Source organism: Lissotriton helveticus, chromosome 1_1 (assembly GCF_964261635.1).
Source record: "Lissotriton helveticus chromosome 1_1, aLisHel1.1, whole genome shotgun sequence".
Taxonomy (NCBI): Eukaryota; Metazoa; Chordata; class Amphibia; order Caudata; family Salamandridae; genus Lissotriton; species Lissotriton helveticus.
Window position 1 is genome coordinate 2,120,610,910 of NC_136057.1, and position 17,202 is coordinate 2,120,628,111.

The following is a 17,202-nucleotide window of genomic DNA, read 5'->3' on the forward strand; positions in this document are numbered from 1 at the left end:
TATCGTTTCTTTGTTCGTTGTTTAATAAAAGTTCATGTTCATCAGTGGCCTACTGATTTTCGATTTCCTATTCTTTTCTTTCCAGGTTGTTTCATGCTAAAGTTTCTGTTAACAGGATACAGTGATCACTTCGTTATTATTGCATATGTCCTTTTCACTAGGGGTGCTCTCTGGTCGGGCCAGATGACGTATGTCTAGTAAATGGTCCGGGTGAAACAGGTGCATCAATCAGTGGGGAGTAGATAGGCATGACAGATTACAACGGGGGAGAAAGGTCCGCATTACGTACCCTTTCACTACTTGCAAAGATTTTCCTACGTTTATTTGCAAACAGGGAATACCTCCAAAAAGAACTAATTCCCAAACAGTCAATGTTCGGACAATCAATCAATCAATGAGGAATGAAATAGGTACGACGTGTTAAAGGCTTGCGTTACCTACCCTTCACTATCTGCAAAGGGAGAGAGAATATTCCTATTCTTCCTCGTTTGCAGGCAGAGAAGATCCTTAAGAGAACCAACTTCGAACAATTCAATGCTCGATTCAAACAATCAACAAGGGGTACTGTGAACACAAATGAACGCCGCTTATGTACATACGCATTGCTATTTTCAACAGGTTGTTCCTAATGTTTCTATTTTAGCGAGGTCAAAAAGAGATCCCATTAGTGGCCTACTGATTTTGCTCGATTCCTTTTGTTTTTTTACACGGTTTTTCGCTATCTGCAAAGACTAAACAGAGTATTTTGACTCTGTGCTTGTTTGTAAATAGAGAATGAACCAAAGAGAACAATCAATCAAATGGAGAGAGAAGCAGGCACGACGGATTACAAAGGGGGCAAAGGGCTGCGTTAACTACCCTTCACTATCTGCAAAGAGAGAGTACTCCTAATAGAAATGAGGGGTGGGGGGCAGCATTCAAAGCAGATCAGTGTGCATAAACACGAAAATGTTTTTACTTACCACGTACTTGACATTCGACAGCTTATGATATTTGCTATTAAAAAACCATTGAAATTCACTGAAAAAACCATAGGTTATAGACCATATATAGTTAGGAATTAGCATTTACAAAACCTTGAAAATTCACTGAAAAAACCATAGGTTATAGACCATATATAGTTAGGAATTAGCATTTAAAAAACCTTATTTTACTTACACAAAACCATTGAAATTCCATATATAGTTAGTTGCACTAACTATATATCGCGCACCCGCAATCCACTGCTGATGATGTCACATATTACATCATTCATGACATGGTCAGTGACATCACTGATGACATCACTGATGACATCTTAAATGACATCACTGATGACATCACACTTGACATCAATGATCACATCACTGATGATATCATTCATGTGATAATACAATGCATCTCCTCACACTGTAATATAACCTCCGTTACACCCAGTGTTAAATAGAGAGTATCATTTTTGAAACCATTGACACACCAATACTAGTTACTACATACGCACTCACTGATTCCTATGTCTACACACACATTCACTTATACAATCATTCATACATACAATCACTCATCTTTACAACACTATCATATGCACTCATACACTTATACAGACACTCACACTCTGCCACTCATTCATGGAGTTACTCACACACCTAGTCAGTCCTGAAAAGAATCAATCACACTTCCATTTTCTCATCTATACAGTTAAACACAGAACACCTTACATTTTTGAAACATATACTAACACATAGTTACTCTCTTATAGAATCACTGATACAAGTACACATTGATCTGCACAGAGTCACACACCTCCCAGCCAGCCATACACACACTCAGTCTCCCATACAAATACTTGTGCAACCAATCAATAACCCATATAGCTACTTATATAGCTACTGATCAACACATGCAGCAGCTTGCACAACAACAGAGATACTGATGCACACTTTCAGACAGTTTAGTCACTAACCCGTGCATTCAGTAAGACGCATTTAATCACTCACTCATACAGTCAATCACGCACCTACTAAAACCTTCATTCAGACACTTATACATCCACTCATTCTTCAATATGTAAAACATATTTAAACTTTACAGAAACACATAATCACTGGATGTTGTCATCAGTGATGTCATCAGTGATGTCACTGACCATGTCATGAATGATGTAATATGTGACATCATCAGCAGTGGATTGCGGGTGCACGATATATAGTTAGTGCAACTAACTATATATGGAATTTCAATGGTTTTGTGTGAGTAAAATAAGGTTTTTTAAATGCTAATTCCTAACTATATATGGTCTATAACCTATGGTTTTTTTCAGTGAATTTTCAAGGTTTTGTAAATGCTAATTCCTAACTATATATGGTCTATAACCTATGGTTTTTTCAGTGAATATATATATATATAGATTGATAGATATATAGCTAGATATATAGTTATGTAAATATGTATATTCACTGGAAAAAACATAGGTTTCAGACAAGTTATAGTTAGGAATTAGCAGTTAAAAAAACCTCAGAAATTCACTGAAAAAACCACAGGCTTTAGGGGTGTTATAATTAGTTGGACATTTCAGTCATACAAAACAATTGAAATTTCCCCGCTATAGTTAGTTGTACTAACTATAACTCGCGCGCCCGCAATCCACTGCTGATGATGTCACATATTACATCATTCATGACATGGTCAGTGACATCACTGATGACATCTCAAATGACATCCCAGATGACATCATTCAGTGAGTGTGGTTTTGTTCGATATTTAAATAAGTATTATATACCAGGAGTCATCCCAGGCTGATGGGTTGGAGCCGAGAATGAGGACCTCCGTCTTGTGGAAGTTTAGCTTCAGATGGCTAATCTTCATCCAGTCGGTGACGGTCTTCATTCCTTCATGGAGGTTGGGTTTGGCGGTGATGGGGTCCTTGGTGAGGGAGAGGATCAGTTGAGTGTCATCGGCGTAGGAGATTATTTTGAGGTCGTGCTGTAGGGCGACGTGTGTAAGCGGGGCCATGTAAATGTTGAACAGTGTTGGGCTGGGGGAGGATCCTTGGGGTACGCCGCAGATGATCTTGGAGGCTTCGGAACAGAACGGGGAGGTGGATGCTCTGGGTTCTGCCGGAGAGGAATGAGGTGGTCCATTCCAGAGCCTTGTCTCGGAGGGGTGCGCGTAGTGTGTGGTTGAAGGCGGTGGAGCGGTCAAGGAGGATGATTGCTGCAGTCTCCCCATTGTCCTGATGTCATCAGTGACTGTGATGAGGGCGGCTTCGGTGCTGTGGTTGCTGCAGAACCCTGACTGGGAAGGGTCCAGGATTCTCTTGTCTTCGAGGTATCGGGTTAGCTGTCTGTTAATGATTTTCTCGATGACCTTGGCCGGGAAGGGGAGCAGAGAGATGGGTTGGAAGTTCTTGAGGTCTCTTGGGTCTGCCTTGGGTTTTTTGAGTAGGGCGTTGATCTTGGTGGGTTTCCAGCTCTCTGGGAAGGTCGCGGTCTCAAGGGAGAGATTGATGACGTTGCGTAGGTGGGGTGCGATGGAGCTGCTTGCATTGTTGAAGATGTGGTGTGGGAGTGGGTCGGACGGAGAGCCAGAGTTGATTGTGCTCATGGTCTTTATGGTGTCATCGATGCTCACGCTGGTCCAGGCTAGTAAGGGGACGTGGTCGATGGTGTGCTGTTGTGTTGCTGTCTGTTGGGGCTGACTGGGTGTTGAAGCTTTCGTGGATGTCTGCTTTCTTGCTGTGGTAGAAGGTGGCGAGGGAGTCGCATAGGGCTTGCGACGACGGGATGTCGTTGGTGTTGGAGCTGGGGTTAGAGAGTTCCTTCACGATGTTGAAGAGCTCCTTGCTGTTGTGTGCATTGTTGTCGAGGCGGTCTTTGAAGGAGGTCTTCTTGGCAGCCCTGATGAGGTGGTGGTGGTTGAGGACGGCGTCCTTGTGTGCTGCGTGGCTGTCCGGAGTTTGTTCACTGTGCCATTTCTTCTCTAGTTTCCAGCAGGCTTGCTTGGAATCTAGGAGTTCTGCGGTGAACCAGCTGGCCTACTTGCTGGTGTCTGTGGGGGGGTTTCTTCAACGGGGCAAGGGTGTTGGCGCAGTCCTCGATCCAGCGTCTGAGGTTGTGGGTAGCGAGGTCGGTGTTGGAGGGTTCAGTGGGTGGGCTGAAAGCGAGGTTTGCATGTAATTGGTCTTCTCTGATTTTGCTCCAGCGACAGCAGGGGATCTGTTGTGTGCGGTGGTGTGTTGTGGGTTTCAGGAAGGTGAAGTGGATGCAGCGGTGGTTGGTCCAGAGGAGTTCGGTGGTGTGGCTGACGGAGACGTGCGGGCTTGGGGAGAAGACGGGGTTGAGGTTGTGGCCGGCAGAGTGGGTGGGCGTTGTGACGAGTTGTCTCAGTCCGAGGTTGGCGAGGTTATCGATCAGGGTTGTGGAGTTGTTGTTGTTGTTCTCAAGGTGAAAGTTCAGGTCTCCAAGGAGGATGTAGTCAGTGGAGGTCAGGGCGTGCGTGCTGATGAAGTCCTCGATGGAGTCACTGAACTGGGGGTGGGCTCCGGGGGGTCGGTGGACGAGGGTGACTCTGAGGGTGGAGTTGAGGTCTGTGTGGATCTGGAAATGCATGTGTTTGGCGGTGCTGGGCGTGTCGGCGGTGCTAGTCGAGACCCTGATGCTGTTCTTGTGGACGATGGCGATTCCTCCTCCAACTCCGTTGGTGCAGTCTCTGTGGGTGATGTTGTAGCCATCTGGGATGGCTATGACGATGTCGGGTGCGGCGGAGTTGTTCAACCAGGTCTCTGTCAGGAAGGCGACGTCCGGGGAGGTTGTGTTGAGCAGGTCCCAGAGCTCGACGGCGTGTTTGCGTGCGGAGCGGGTGTTCAGTAGTATGCATCGGAGGTGGTTGAGGTCTTTCTTGGCGGGTGGTTTGTCGGCTCTGTGGCTGGTGGAGCTGCAGTTCCGGCAGGTGAAGGGACCGTGTGTGCGTTTAGGGGCGGCCTTGAAGCAGTTGTGGGTCCGTCCGGGGTTGAGAGTGTTCAGAGTGCTGGTGTCATAGTGGCGGCGGTCGTCATGGTGGGTGTGGGGGGCCAGGGGTGCTAGTGCTGGGCGCGGTCCAGGCGCGGACAGGCACAGATGGGCTTTCTGCGTGCCAGAGGCGTGACCGCACAGCGGCCGGCATGTATGGGGAGGTGGGAGTGAGGAGCAGCTGGGAGGCGGGAGGCGGGAGGCGGGAGGCAGGGGCAGTGAATGGGCAGTCATGGGGGCGGAGCCGCAGGGGACTCAGCGGTGGGGGCGGAGAAGGGTGACGAAGGAAACAGAAGGCAAAGCGTACAACAATTGAGGGGTAAACAAGTGTCAAAGAGGGCAGAAAGGTCACAAAAGGGCAAAAGGTCACAGAAAACAGGGGAAACAAGTGGCATAGAAGGCAAAAGATCAAAAGAAAAGGGCAGAAAGGTCACAGAAAATAGGGGGAAACGAGTGGCACAGAAAGCAGAAAGGTCACAGAAATGCAGGGGCAGCTAAGCAAAAGAAGGGAAAAACGGGCAGAGAGACACGGGCCCGCGAGGGGAGCAGAAGGAAAAACCGGGCATAGAGACACGGGGGCAGCGAGGGGAGCAGAAGTGAAACCGGGCAGAGAGACACAGGGGCAGCGAGGGGAACAGAGGGAGAGAACAGGTACAGACCACGTACAGGCAGCAGGAGAGACAGACAACAGCAGACACAACAATGAAAATGCAGTCACTACAACGGGAACAATGAAAGAAAATACAGGCATTACAATGGAGGCTGAGCAAACCAACCACTGGCCACCAGGGATGAGGCGCAGGTGGTAGCCTGCGGGTGGAGGAGGGCCTCGAACTTCTTCAGCAGCTGGGGCAGGGACACACAGGCGGTGCTGTGCGGAGGGGGAGCGACCTACCTGGAAGGGTCAAGGGTCGCTCTCCTCACGCACAGCGGCTGGCCTATATGGGGAAGTGGGAGGGAAGAGCAGCCGGGAGGTGGGGGCAGCGAATGGGCAGTCAGGGGGGCGGGGCTGCAGGGGATGCAGCGGCGAGGGGCAACGAAGGAAATAGAAGGCAAAAAGGGCACAACAATTGAGGGGAAAACGAGTGGCACAGAAGGCAGAAAGGTCACAAAAAGGGCAATAGGTCTCAAATATACTGGGGGAAACGAGTGGCACAGAGGCAAAAAGGTCCCAAGAAAGGGCAGAAAGGTCACAAAAACGGGGGGAAACAAGTGGCACAGAGGCACAAAGGTCCCAAGAAAGGGCAGAAAGGTCACAAAAAACGGGGGGTAACGAGTGGCACAGAGGCAGAAAGGTCCCAAGAAAGGGCAAAAAGTTCAGAAAAAATGGGGGGAAACGAGTGGCACAGAGGCACAAAGGTCACAAGAAAGGGCAGAAAGGTTAATTAGCTCTAATTAGAGCTCTTCAGAGAGGTATAGCTTTGTATGAACACAAGGGAGCACCCAGTATAAGTCAAAACAAAACCCTTTCAGGCATGGACTGATGCATAAATTATGCAAAAAAGAAGGAGAGAACTATGGGTAGTTCTCAAGTTTAGGTGGAAAGCAGCTCCTGTTAGAGCACTCTCAACAGCAGCGACACTTTAGATCTGCTCACCTCAAATGTCTGTTTTTCTATCAAAGTCTTTAAGCATAGGATTAGCAAAGTGCCGCCCATATTTATGTGGTGATATATATATATATATATATATATATATTCAGTACTCCGCAGTTTCGCCCCGCTCCAGAATAACTAGCCAGGGCACACCAGAAAAACTCACGGACACGGACCACAGAAGTCTTTTCTTCAATTTATTCTCAGTGCGGGTATGTCAAAGACGTTTCGGCTCCACGAGCCTTGTTCACCTGACAATGTTTAATGTGCGGGTGCAACCTTTTAAAGTGCCAGTAACAATACAATGATGTCACGTGTTTAAAAAAATGTGTGTATATGTAACAAGGACATAGAAGACATACTATCAAATAGATCTCGCAATCATCCTATGTTTAGTATTTCATAAAAATATGCTAGTACAATACCACTTAATAAAAGTAAAATACTTGAATGGGGGTTCGCATAACATGGTATATACTGTTAGGATCAGTAACATATTATTATTTAATAAACATATAAACCTAAGTCACCAATACCAAACATTTCGTAATCATGGGTCAAATACGGATTAATCACAACATGGCAATATTTACAATAAAGTGCAAATGCATAGATCAGCAAAGAGGGTCATATCGATGTACCCAATTTACAGTGCAAATTACGCAATAAATGTGCAAACAAGCAGTTTGAATGTGCAAATAACGCAAAAATGTGCAAAACTGTAGCTTCTCGCTATGCTGTGAAATCCGACAAGTATATGAACATGATACCAATTAGCAAGTAATTCGGGAAGGAAAAGGTTCTTTTAAATAGCACGTTATTAGGCAATCCAACCTCATTATATCAAACGGGTATTTAGAGAGAAAAAGGAGGAAACTAGTTAGAAGTTCTACCTCCTGGGATCCTATAGTACCATGCCTACCCTCAACACCAACTTTGCGAGCAAGTTCAAAGATGTCCTTGTTGTGCACCAGACGTGCAAGTACATAGTAATAGTGCTATTGGGCTGACTTGGTTCAAGAACCCAGCACAGTCCAAACATATTGAAAACACCAAACATGTGATCAAAACCAACTAACTTATACTAACAGAAAACAGCACATTCCATAATGAACGAACCTTATCAATGTTCATATACATTTCTTGAAACAACACTAAAGTATGACAGTTTGTTTTACAGATTGTGGTCCCCAGCCGGATGACCAATCATGACTTTAGGGTAAACACGTGTACAGGTCCTCCGTGACATTAAGACCGAATGGTGACTTAGTATTAAGCAGCAGGATGTATTTAGTCTCCAATCTTCTCAATTTGGAATCTCTGTCTCCCCCTCTTTTACTGTATGGAATGGAGTCAATTACCCAATATTTAAGACCACTATTATTGCTCTGGTGGCATTCTCTAAAATGTCGGGCCACCGGGTAGGTGTTATCCCCATGAGTGATGGCTCGAAGGTGCTGAAGAACACGTAAGTGGACAGCATTCTTTGTGCTGCCCACATACCTAAGTTGACAAGGGCACTCCAAAATATACACAGCATATTCGGTTTTGCATGTTAATACCTGAGATATGCTGTGTGCCTTATCAGTGAAACCATCCTTATAGGTTCGGGTGTTCTGACCATGGATGCAGGCCTTACAAATCCTACACTTGTAAAAACCCCTATTCTCTTGGCACCACGTCGATTTCGCAAAGGGTTCTGGGTTAGTGACTACCAAGTGATCTCTTAATGAGGGTGCTCTGCTGAAGGTAAGGGAGACCTGATTGGGGAGATCTTTGCCAATGATGGAATCATGTGTGACCAAAGGCCAATGTTTGTTAAGTATCTTGCGTATCTGTTGGTGTTGTCTATTGTACCCAGTGATAACTCGGAAACAGTTTTCCACCCCTGGTGCTGATAGCTTTGCAGTCTGTCTACTACTGGCTCGGGTGAGAAGATCATCACGGGAAGGTAACATGGACTTGTCTTTAGCTTTTTGTAGCGCCTGATTCGAATAACCACGCTCCAAAAATCGCTCAATACATTGGTCTTGTGCAATTTTTAGGTCCATGGAATTACTACAGATACGTTTCAATCGCAGCATCTCCCCATATGGGATACTGGATATCAGGTGAGGAGGGTGTGCACTCGCTGCGTGCAGTATACTGTTGCCCGCAGTTAATTTACGGAAGAGCCTAGACTCTAAATGGTTCTCTCTGATATAGAGTTCGGTGTCAAGAAAGGTAACACTTTCCTGACTGAGAGTTGCCGTAAATTTGAGGTTAAGCTCATTGTTATTGATTTCCTCTATAAATTTGAGTGCCCCTTCCTTGCTGCCACGCCATATTACCAAAAGGTCGTCAATAAAACGAAACCACGCAACCAAATTGTTGCGGATAATGTGGCGATATTCGTGGCCAAGGACCAGTTCCTCCCAAGCTCCCATATGGAGACACGCGAAGCTTGGGGAGAAACTGGCCCCCATAGCTACGCCCTGTAACTGGCGGTACAATTGGTGATTGAAAATAAATACATTGTTGTTAAGCACGAATCTCAACATGTCAAGCAACATTGTATTATGGTCAGAATATTCAGGTCCTCTTCTAGAGAGGTAATGGTCAACAGCTCTGATGCCATCCTCATGCATAATGCTGGTGTAGAGAGAGGATACATCTAAGGCGATTAGCCAATCGCCTGTGACCCATTCAACATCCTTTATTTTAAGCAAAAAGTCACCAGTATCCTGAACATAGGATCCTAGCTGTTGTACGTAACCCTGCAAGAAATGGTCAATAAATACAGACGTATGTTCCAATAGGCCACCCCTGCCAGAAATGATGGGCCTGCCAGGAGGATGGACAGGGTCCTTATGTATCTTAGGAATAAAATACAACACTGGTGTTACAGGATTGTCAGTTTTTAGATATTTGTATTCAGATTCGGACAGCAATCCTAATGACTTCCACCTGGATAGCTTACGGTGGTAATCCAATTTCATGGTTGTTACTGAATTGATCTGTATACGCTCATAACAATTACGATCATTCAGTTGGGCATATGCTTCTTTGTCATATTCACCTTTAGTCATTAAAACAACTTTACCTCCTTTATCGCTATTTCTAACAATAAGATCTTTTTCTTTTGTTAGTTTGGTGGTAAGTGCAATGTATTGTTGCAGTCTGCTGTCAAATTTTCTTTTTTTAGTTTTTCCTATGCGTGTTTGTAATTCCTTCAGATCAGCTACCACATTTTCATGGAAAATGTCCAAATTGTCTCTTGGCAAGATTGGGCAAAATACAGATGCGGGTTTGAACTTAGTACTGGATGAAGATCTATTTCCATGTTCGTCAAAATCCTCTGAATTTCCTATCCCTGAGTTGATGGGATCATATCCTACTCCTTCTGTTAGCCACAATTCCGTTATAATTTTAGTGCCCTGTGAAGCATTTGTTATCTCACTTTGTTGTTCAGACGTCTGAGTCCGGATATTTTTCGGTTTTTCTTTTAAAGCAAAAAATTTTTTGAGTTTGAGCTTTCTCACTGCTTTATATAAGTCGCATCTAGTAGTTGGGTAGTCAAAGTCACATGGTGCAGCATAAGTTAATCCTAATTGCAAGATTTCTTCCTCCTTGTTGGAAAGAACTAGCGAAGTTAGATTAACGATGGTTTTGTTGGTGGTCGTATTTATTGCTGAGGGGCTACAGATCCCTGACCCCTTCCACCTCTTTTCCATTTCCTTTGATATCCTCCTCTTTGACGCCCACCGCCTCTGGCGCCTCTGGTAGTTACGATATTTTCTCCTCTCCCGGCCCGTGAATGAGATCTCAAGGTTTTTAGTCTCTCTTGGCACAAAAAATCGATTTCCTGGCCTGGGGTGGGTTTGGAGGTACCAGTTGCCTGTTCCAATCTATGACGTTCAGAGTCAGATTCGGTGTCAGGGTCTGAACTAAGTGTCGTTAGTGAGGATTCACTGAGTGTGGCATTTTCCGTCTGAAACTTACGATTTTTTGTTTTAGGTATGGGTTTAGCTGTGCCCTTTCGCGCATCATCATACTTACGCGCAAAAGTAAAGATCTGGCCCATCTCATAATCGTTGCGGTCACGCTGAAATTTGTAAGCTTTCCTGTCCACGATTTTTACTTCTTCTTTTCTAAGGCGTTCATTCATAGCCTTCAGTAGTTTTTCGCGTTCCTCGTCCTCACCTAATGCAGAGATCTCGTCATGTATTGCGGCTATTTCACCCAGCAATACCGCTCTGTCAATATCAGCATATTTGACCAGGACCTGTACCTGACGTCGTGAGGCATCGAGATTAATTTCAGCCCATTCTTTCATGAGGTTAGGGTTTGGCTCATCGTATGTTGGTGCCGTCAGAATCCGCAATCCACGCGGTATGCGGTTTACCTCCAAGTAACGTTGCAGGGACTTGGACTCCCACCACTTGGCTTGTTCTTGGCGGGACTTTTTTTCTAATGTTTTAAACAGGTTCTTAATTTTGGATGTGGTGCCACTGTTAGTGTCAGTAGTAGCCCTCCCCCGGATGTCTGCTGGGAGGGGAACATCATCGGAAAACGTAGTGGCTGCCAACGTTTCCCGGTCCCGAACATTGTCAGTTGACATTTTTCCGCAATACTGTTCCTCCTTTGATTAAACGCGGCTCCTAAGCTTCCTGGTACAAATCACACAGGGGTTAAAGGACTCCGCTTGTTAACTTCTACCACTCGCAAAACTGTAACCGGACAACCAGAGAAGCTTACTTGGTTTCGGTGCTGCTTCTTTTTACCGGACTTCAATCTCCGCCGGCTCACCACTCGAGCCCGAGTTGCGATGCACACACCAAGCTGATCCGCTCGTCACTGGGTTACCTCTTCCGGTCAGTAAGGGTCAGGCGTCCTACTCCTTCCGGAGTTGCAGCAAAACTCCCTGAACAAGTCCGAGAGGCAAATTTGATTTGATCGCCGACCAAAAGATGAGTGGGGTCCCGTGTGGAGCCGGTTCAAATCCAACGCGGCTATATATATATATATTACCTACTGGCGGTCGCCAGTAGGTATATATAGTTAGGATTTTTTCTCTATGGGTTTTTTGAAAATTCTATGTCTAATAACTTTGGCGTTTGTGGACGGAATTGGCTGAAGTTTTCAGGAAAATGGCACATTTTGTTTCTGAGCAGCCCTTGAAAATTTGGGGGGGGTTCGTCAAGGGGGGGCCGAGAAAAAAGGGGGGTCCCAAAACGTGTTTTTAACATTGAGTTTTCCATAGGGCGGTTGGCCTCACTTTTAGCCCGAACGGCTGAATGGATTTGCACGAAACTTGGCAAAATTGTAGGGACTGGTAGCCCGATGTGCCTTTTGTAGGTCTCAATATATGTGCTCCAGTGGATTTTGAGAAATTAACGTTTAAAAAAAGATATATATCTGTAACAGCGGACCAGGCAGCGCTCCGGTTCGCGTACTTTACGCGCAACGGAGCTTTGTGAAGCGAAGCTGATTGGTTCTCCGGCGTCTGTCAACATTCCAAAAAGTCCGTAGCGGCCGCCATCTTGTCTCTCGGTAGGATCGAGAGACAAGAGGAGGTCAAAACAAAGGGGGAAATAACTATAAGGGGGCATAGTAGATCCTCGCTGACCCCCTAGGTTTGATGTGGAGGTTTTAAAAGGGCCCCGCGGGGCAAAAAAAAATAATAATAATAATAATCGAACGGCTGAATGGATTTGCACGAAACTTGGCAAAATATTAGGGACTGGTAGCCCGATGTGCCTTTGCTAGGTCTCAATATATGTGCTCCAGTGGATTTTGAGAAATTAACGTTCAAAAAAAGATATATATCTGTAACAGCGCTCCGCTTCGCGTAACGGAGGTTTGCGAAGCTGATTGGTCATTCTGTCACTGGGCTATAGTTGGGCTACATCTGGCTGATATTTGGGCTACATTTGTTTTTTTGTGTGTCTGGCGGCCATCTTTGGGCTACATTGGGCTACATTGGGCTACATTGGGCTACATTTGGGCTCCAACATATATATAGGCCAATGTAGCCCAATATATATTTTTCAAAGTTAATTTTCGTAAAAACCACTGGAGCATATATCTTGAGACATAGCAAAGGCACATCGGGCTACCAGTCCCTACAATTTTGCCAAGTTTCGTGGAAATCCATTCAGCCGTTCGAGCTAAAAGTGAGTCCAACCGCCCTATGGAAATGAAGGAAATGAATGGGTAATTTGTAATTAGCAAATAGCTAATCGCAAACTAGGAATGGTAAAGAATCGCTATTTATTCCTTAAAGTTCGCTATTTAGGAAATGCAAAAAACTTTGATGATACATATGGCGGTTCATCTCTAACAAGATAAGAAGCATAGGGATACATTTATGATGACTGGCGCATCACCAGGGATGTGTTAGTCATTCTGTGCCGCTGTTCCGTCACCTATGGTGTGCTGCATTTACAATGCGGCGCATCATGGGGCAAAAACAGCACAGATGCGTGATGTATCTGTGCCGTAAAGGTGGCGCATTGCTGGAGTTGTATCGCAAGTGTGATGAAGCTCCAGCAAGGGTCGGGGGTGCCCCTGTCGCAGGGTTTCTGTTCTCACACAGAACTGTGGACAGAGGATTGGAACCTCGGCGAATTAGGGTGTCCCAAAACTCACGTTAGTAATCAAAAACTCCTTAGCAAGCTAGGTACAGTGTCACATTGGATATAACAAACTCTCAATGTTTAGACAATCCAGAATATGAACTTATAGTACCTCAGGATACGTGGAACTCATGAACAGTCGGTCGTTATATATTTCTTAGAAACCAGAACATGGAGTTAAGAAGAACACATGTGTATTTGAAATGTTTATTTACTAATGCCGTCTTCTCAGGCGTAGTATCTTAGATAATAGAAGTACACATATTATCAGTAGCAAAATTACCAGCATAGTTACTAGTACATAAAAAGCGAATGGTGACAGTATGTTAACATGCAGTAAATGAATAAGAGTTAGCAACACTTATAAGCAGCCGCGGGCCGTGGAGGGAGTTACGATGGGGCAGGGAGGCGGGGAGGGGGAGGGGCAAGGTAGAGAGGGCTCCACCCTGCTTCTCCCCCTCCCCGCCTCCCTGCCCCACCGTAACTCCCTCCACGGCCCGCGGCTGCTTATATCTCACCCTCCCTAATACACATATTATATTATTTGCTAAGAAGGTCTCTTTGTGTTGGTTTAGGGCGTGCCCATACTTTAGTGTCTTAGATTTGAAGGAATCACATCAGCATACACCAGCTCTCTCTTCATGTGAACCGCATCAACTGTTGTGTATGTGTGTTCGGCAAAGCAATATAAAACTCGCCTCATGCCCAGAATTGGCAGAAGTTGCACTTATGTTATGAGTATGAAGTCGTGGAGATCAGACCTCATAACAATTCTGTATCGTGTTGTTCTTGAAACTTTAGCACTCGCTGTACAGATATAGTTTAACAAGCAAAGCAGATAGTAGAGCAATAACATATTATTCTCATGTAAACCACGATGAACTACTAGGTGGAAAGCTAAAGCAACAACTAAGTGTCGTGTGCAGAAGTTGCAAAAAAGGAAAAATGGCGTTTAAACCGGTAATGAGCCCATGCTAACTTAACACGGTGTAAAGATATCCAGGACCTAGATGACACCTCCCCATGATCCGGAAACGAACTGAATAAGATAATAGAAGTGCCATCTCATGAGAGCAGATTGCAAGTTTATATGTGGACGGTCCGCAAGGTAAAGCATTAAAAACTAGGAAAATTTAATGCTAAAGAAAAATAAAACAGCCAAGTACTTTATCGAGTCTTAAGCCAATAGGCAAGGTAAATAATAAAAACTTGACAAATAAGTCAATGAATTGTCAATGCTAGTACTCAGCATATCAAACATGAAAAAGGTCTATGACATAACTGTGTATGCAAAATAAGCTGCAACAGCCTCCAATAGGAAGTCACCGTCTTCATCCGAAAACAGTTCAGCCATCCAATTTAAAAGCGGAAAAGAACATACGTGCTCTCCCAGCACCGGATCCTCTATCACCATCAGAGGACAGCTCGGTGGGTTTTCAAGAAAGCTCTGTTCCAAGAAAGACTGTGCTGCCGCCAGTAAATTCCAGGGACCAAGTAGTCCATGCATCAATGCCACAGCCATAATCCTTTCGCCAGGACAAACCAACTCGTGAGTAATGATAGGAGTCATCAGCTGATTAAAGTCGACGTCAGGAGAAACCGGTCCGCAGAGACACAAATCAATGGCCCAATCGAAATCACAGGTCAGGCAGTGAAATACAGGCTGGACACAGGTGAAGTAGGAGAATCGAAAAGATAATCCATATGCCGTGCTTAATATCGCCAACGGCATTGTGCCATAATATTCTAGCATGCGATTGCGGAACAGTGTCAGCAGCTGCAGGGTGGGAGGTTGCATAGGAGGGACATCCATATTTAAAAATGTAAAAAAGCACAAGAGCGTCCGCTGGTAATGCAAGTAAAAATGCCAATCCACGAACCGGAGTGGAGAAAATGGAATGAAAGGAAGCAGGGATGACTCCAAAGATTTTCTCAAATGAAGTCACGAGACCACTGGTAACAACTTTAAAAAAGTGCGCCAGGGTCTTTGTGGAGGATGCCTTAAAGATAGTCGGAACCATCTTGCTGAAATTGAAAGGCAAATCTGAATTAAAAGTATTCCTTTTATCGTAACAGTAAGTGAACGGGTTATTTGCTGCAGAAATGTTCTATTTCCTCCCACACATGAACATAGGGAGTTTTCAATCTGGCCACAAATACCAACCTTGGGACAGATTTCAACGGCATGGCAAGAATAAGAGCTCTTTTGTCTCAGAGAGAGGTGGCCTTGAGTTCGGCCCGTGAAACTTTCGTGCTTCACATAGCGAACACCCGTACAGAGGTGCAGACCCTTTTCAATTAACTCAGAACAATCTTCATTATTGAGCATCAAATAACTACCATTTTCCAACAACTTGAACGTGGGGATGATAGCAGGAACTGGCGTGCCTTGCAACACGCAAGCCATATTTGGTCGGTGTTTGTTGCATGAACCGTGTAACTGTATGTGCCTACACATTAGTGAATGATCTGGCGTCTCAGTGCATTCCTCTCCATTCAGATAAACTTCTTGATCATCTTTGAAACATCTGTATGTGTATGGAAGCGACCAGACCTCATGAAGAAAAGCACTACCTAAAGGTTCATAACGACCTATTGGTATATATTTCATACAATTTGAAAACTTATATAAAGCAAAAGGCAGCGTTATTAAACCGTGGATAAGGCACGTTGCCAAAAAACCCGCAATCCTCTGCTGATGATGTCACTGAGCATGTCATGAATGATGTAATATGTGACATCATCAGCAGTGGATTACGGGTAATAGTATCTCTAGTTTACTCCCCTATAGCTGTCTTTCTTTTAACATAAGTGTCTGTTTCCTTCCCTTATACTTACTGTTTTTGGTTCGCTTCTAGTTCGCGTACCGGCGAGCGAACTGGGAAGCGAACTAAGAGAAATAGAGGTTGGCACAGTTCCAAATATTGTACCAATTTTTTAATAACGGGGAGGTAGTTCTGAAAATAACTTTTTTTTTTATTGTTTTTGTTGTTTTATATTTTTTTTATTTTTTTTCGGAACATTTTTTTACTTTTTTTGAATTTTTCTGAAGTTTTATATTTTTTTGGGTTTTTCTTGGAGGGGGCAATGAAAACGATTCATTGTAAAGGGCTCAACAGGAGCAACAAAACAAAAAAAGAAGTATTTATTATTTTGGGCGTTTCGTACAAACTTGCATATGATAGTCAATAGCTCTGTTGATCAGAGTGATGCTTTTTTCTCCGTAGGAAATGAATCCATCGCAAAATACGCAGGTGTGTTTTACTTCACCAAATTTCATTTGTATATTTGGCACCATCTCCCTGCCCTCTGGTCCCGTTACTTCCGGTACAACAGATCTTCTGGCCATAATAGGGAGATTATCTAGGTCGTTCCGAAACTGTGCAGCACTGTAGTTGTTAGGATGCCACCTAGTCATATGGCGATGCATTGTGTAGTTTCCGAAACTGTATTTTTTCTCGGTTCCTCTGGACAGTCTATCTTGACATATAAGGCAAGTTACGTATCTTGCATTTACTTTTTTCTGACCTTTGGGAATTTTAAAAAATTGCCAAATGAAGTTTTCTTTCCGGTGAGACGTCCTGGGCTGCTCAGGCAAAAACTGCCTCTCTTCGTGCTCGTCGTCCTGTTCCTCTTCTTCTTCTTCTTGTTGAATTATAACTTGAGCAGGTGGTCCACTCTTACTTGGATGTGGTGGAGGTGGTGGGGAAGCACCAGCTGAAGCTACTAAAGAAGCCATTGCTCAGTGATCACAAAGGGTCTTTCTCTCACAATGATGAAAGTCAGAGTGAGGAAAGAAGGAGGGATTTTCATCATTTGGGAAAAACAAGAGTTCTCAACCAATCAAAAGTGTTCATTTTAGATTATATGACCTAGTCTTACATCATTAGGAAACCAAAAGTGAAATGAACCAATGAAAAGTGTTATTACCAAGTCACATGACTTGCTGTGTTTACGTTAAGCGCTTTGCAGGGCCTCCCGGTTTGCTTCCAGAAACCTGCGCTTT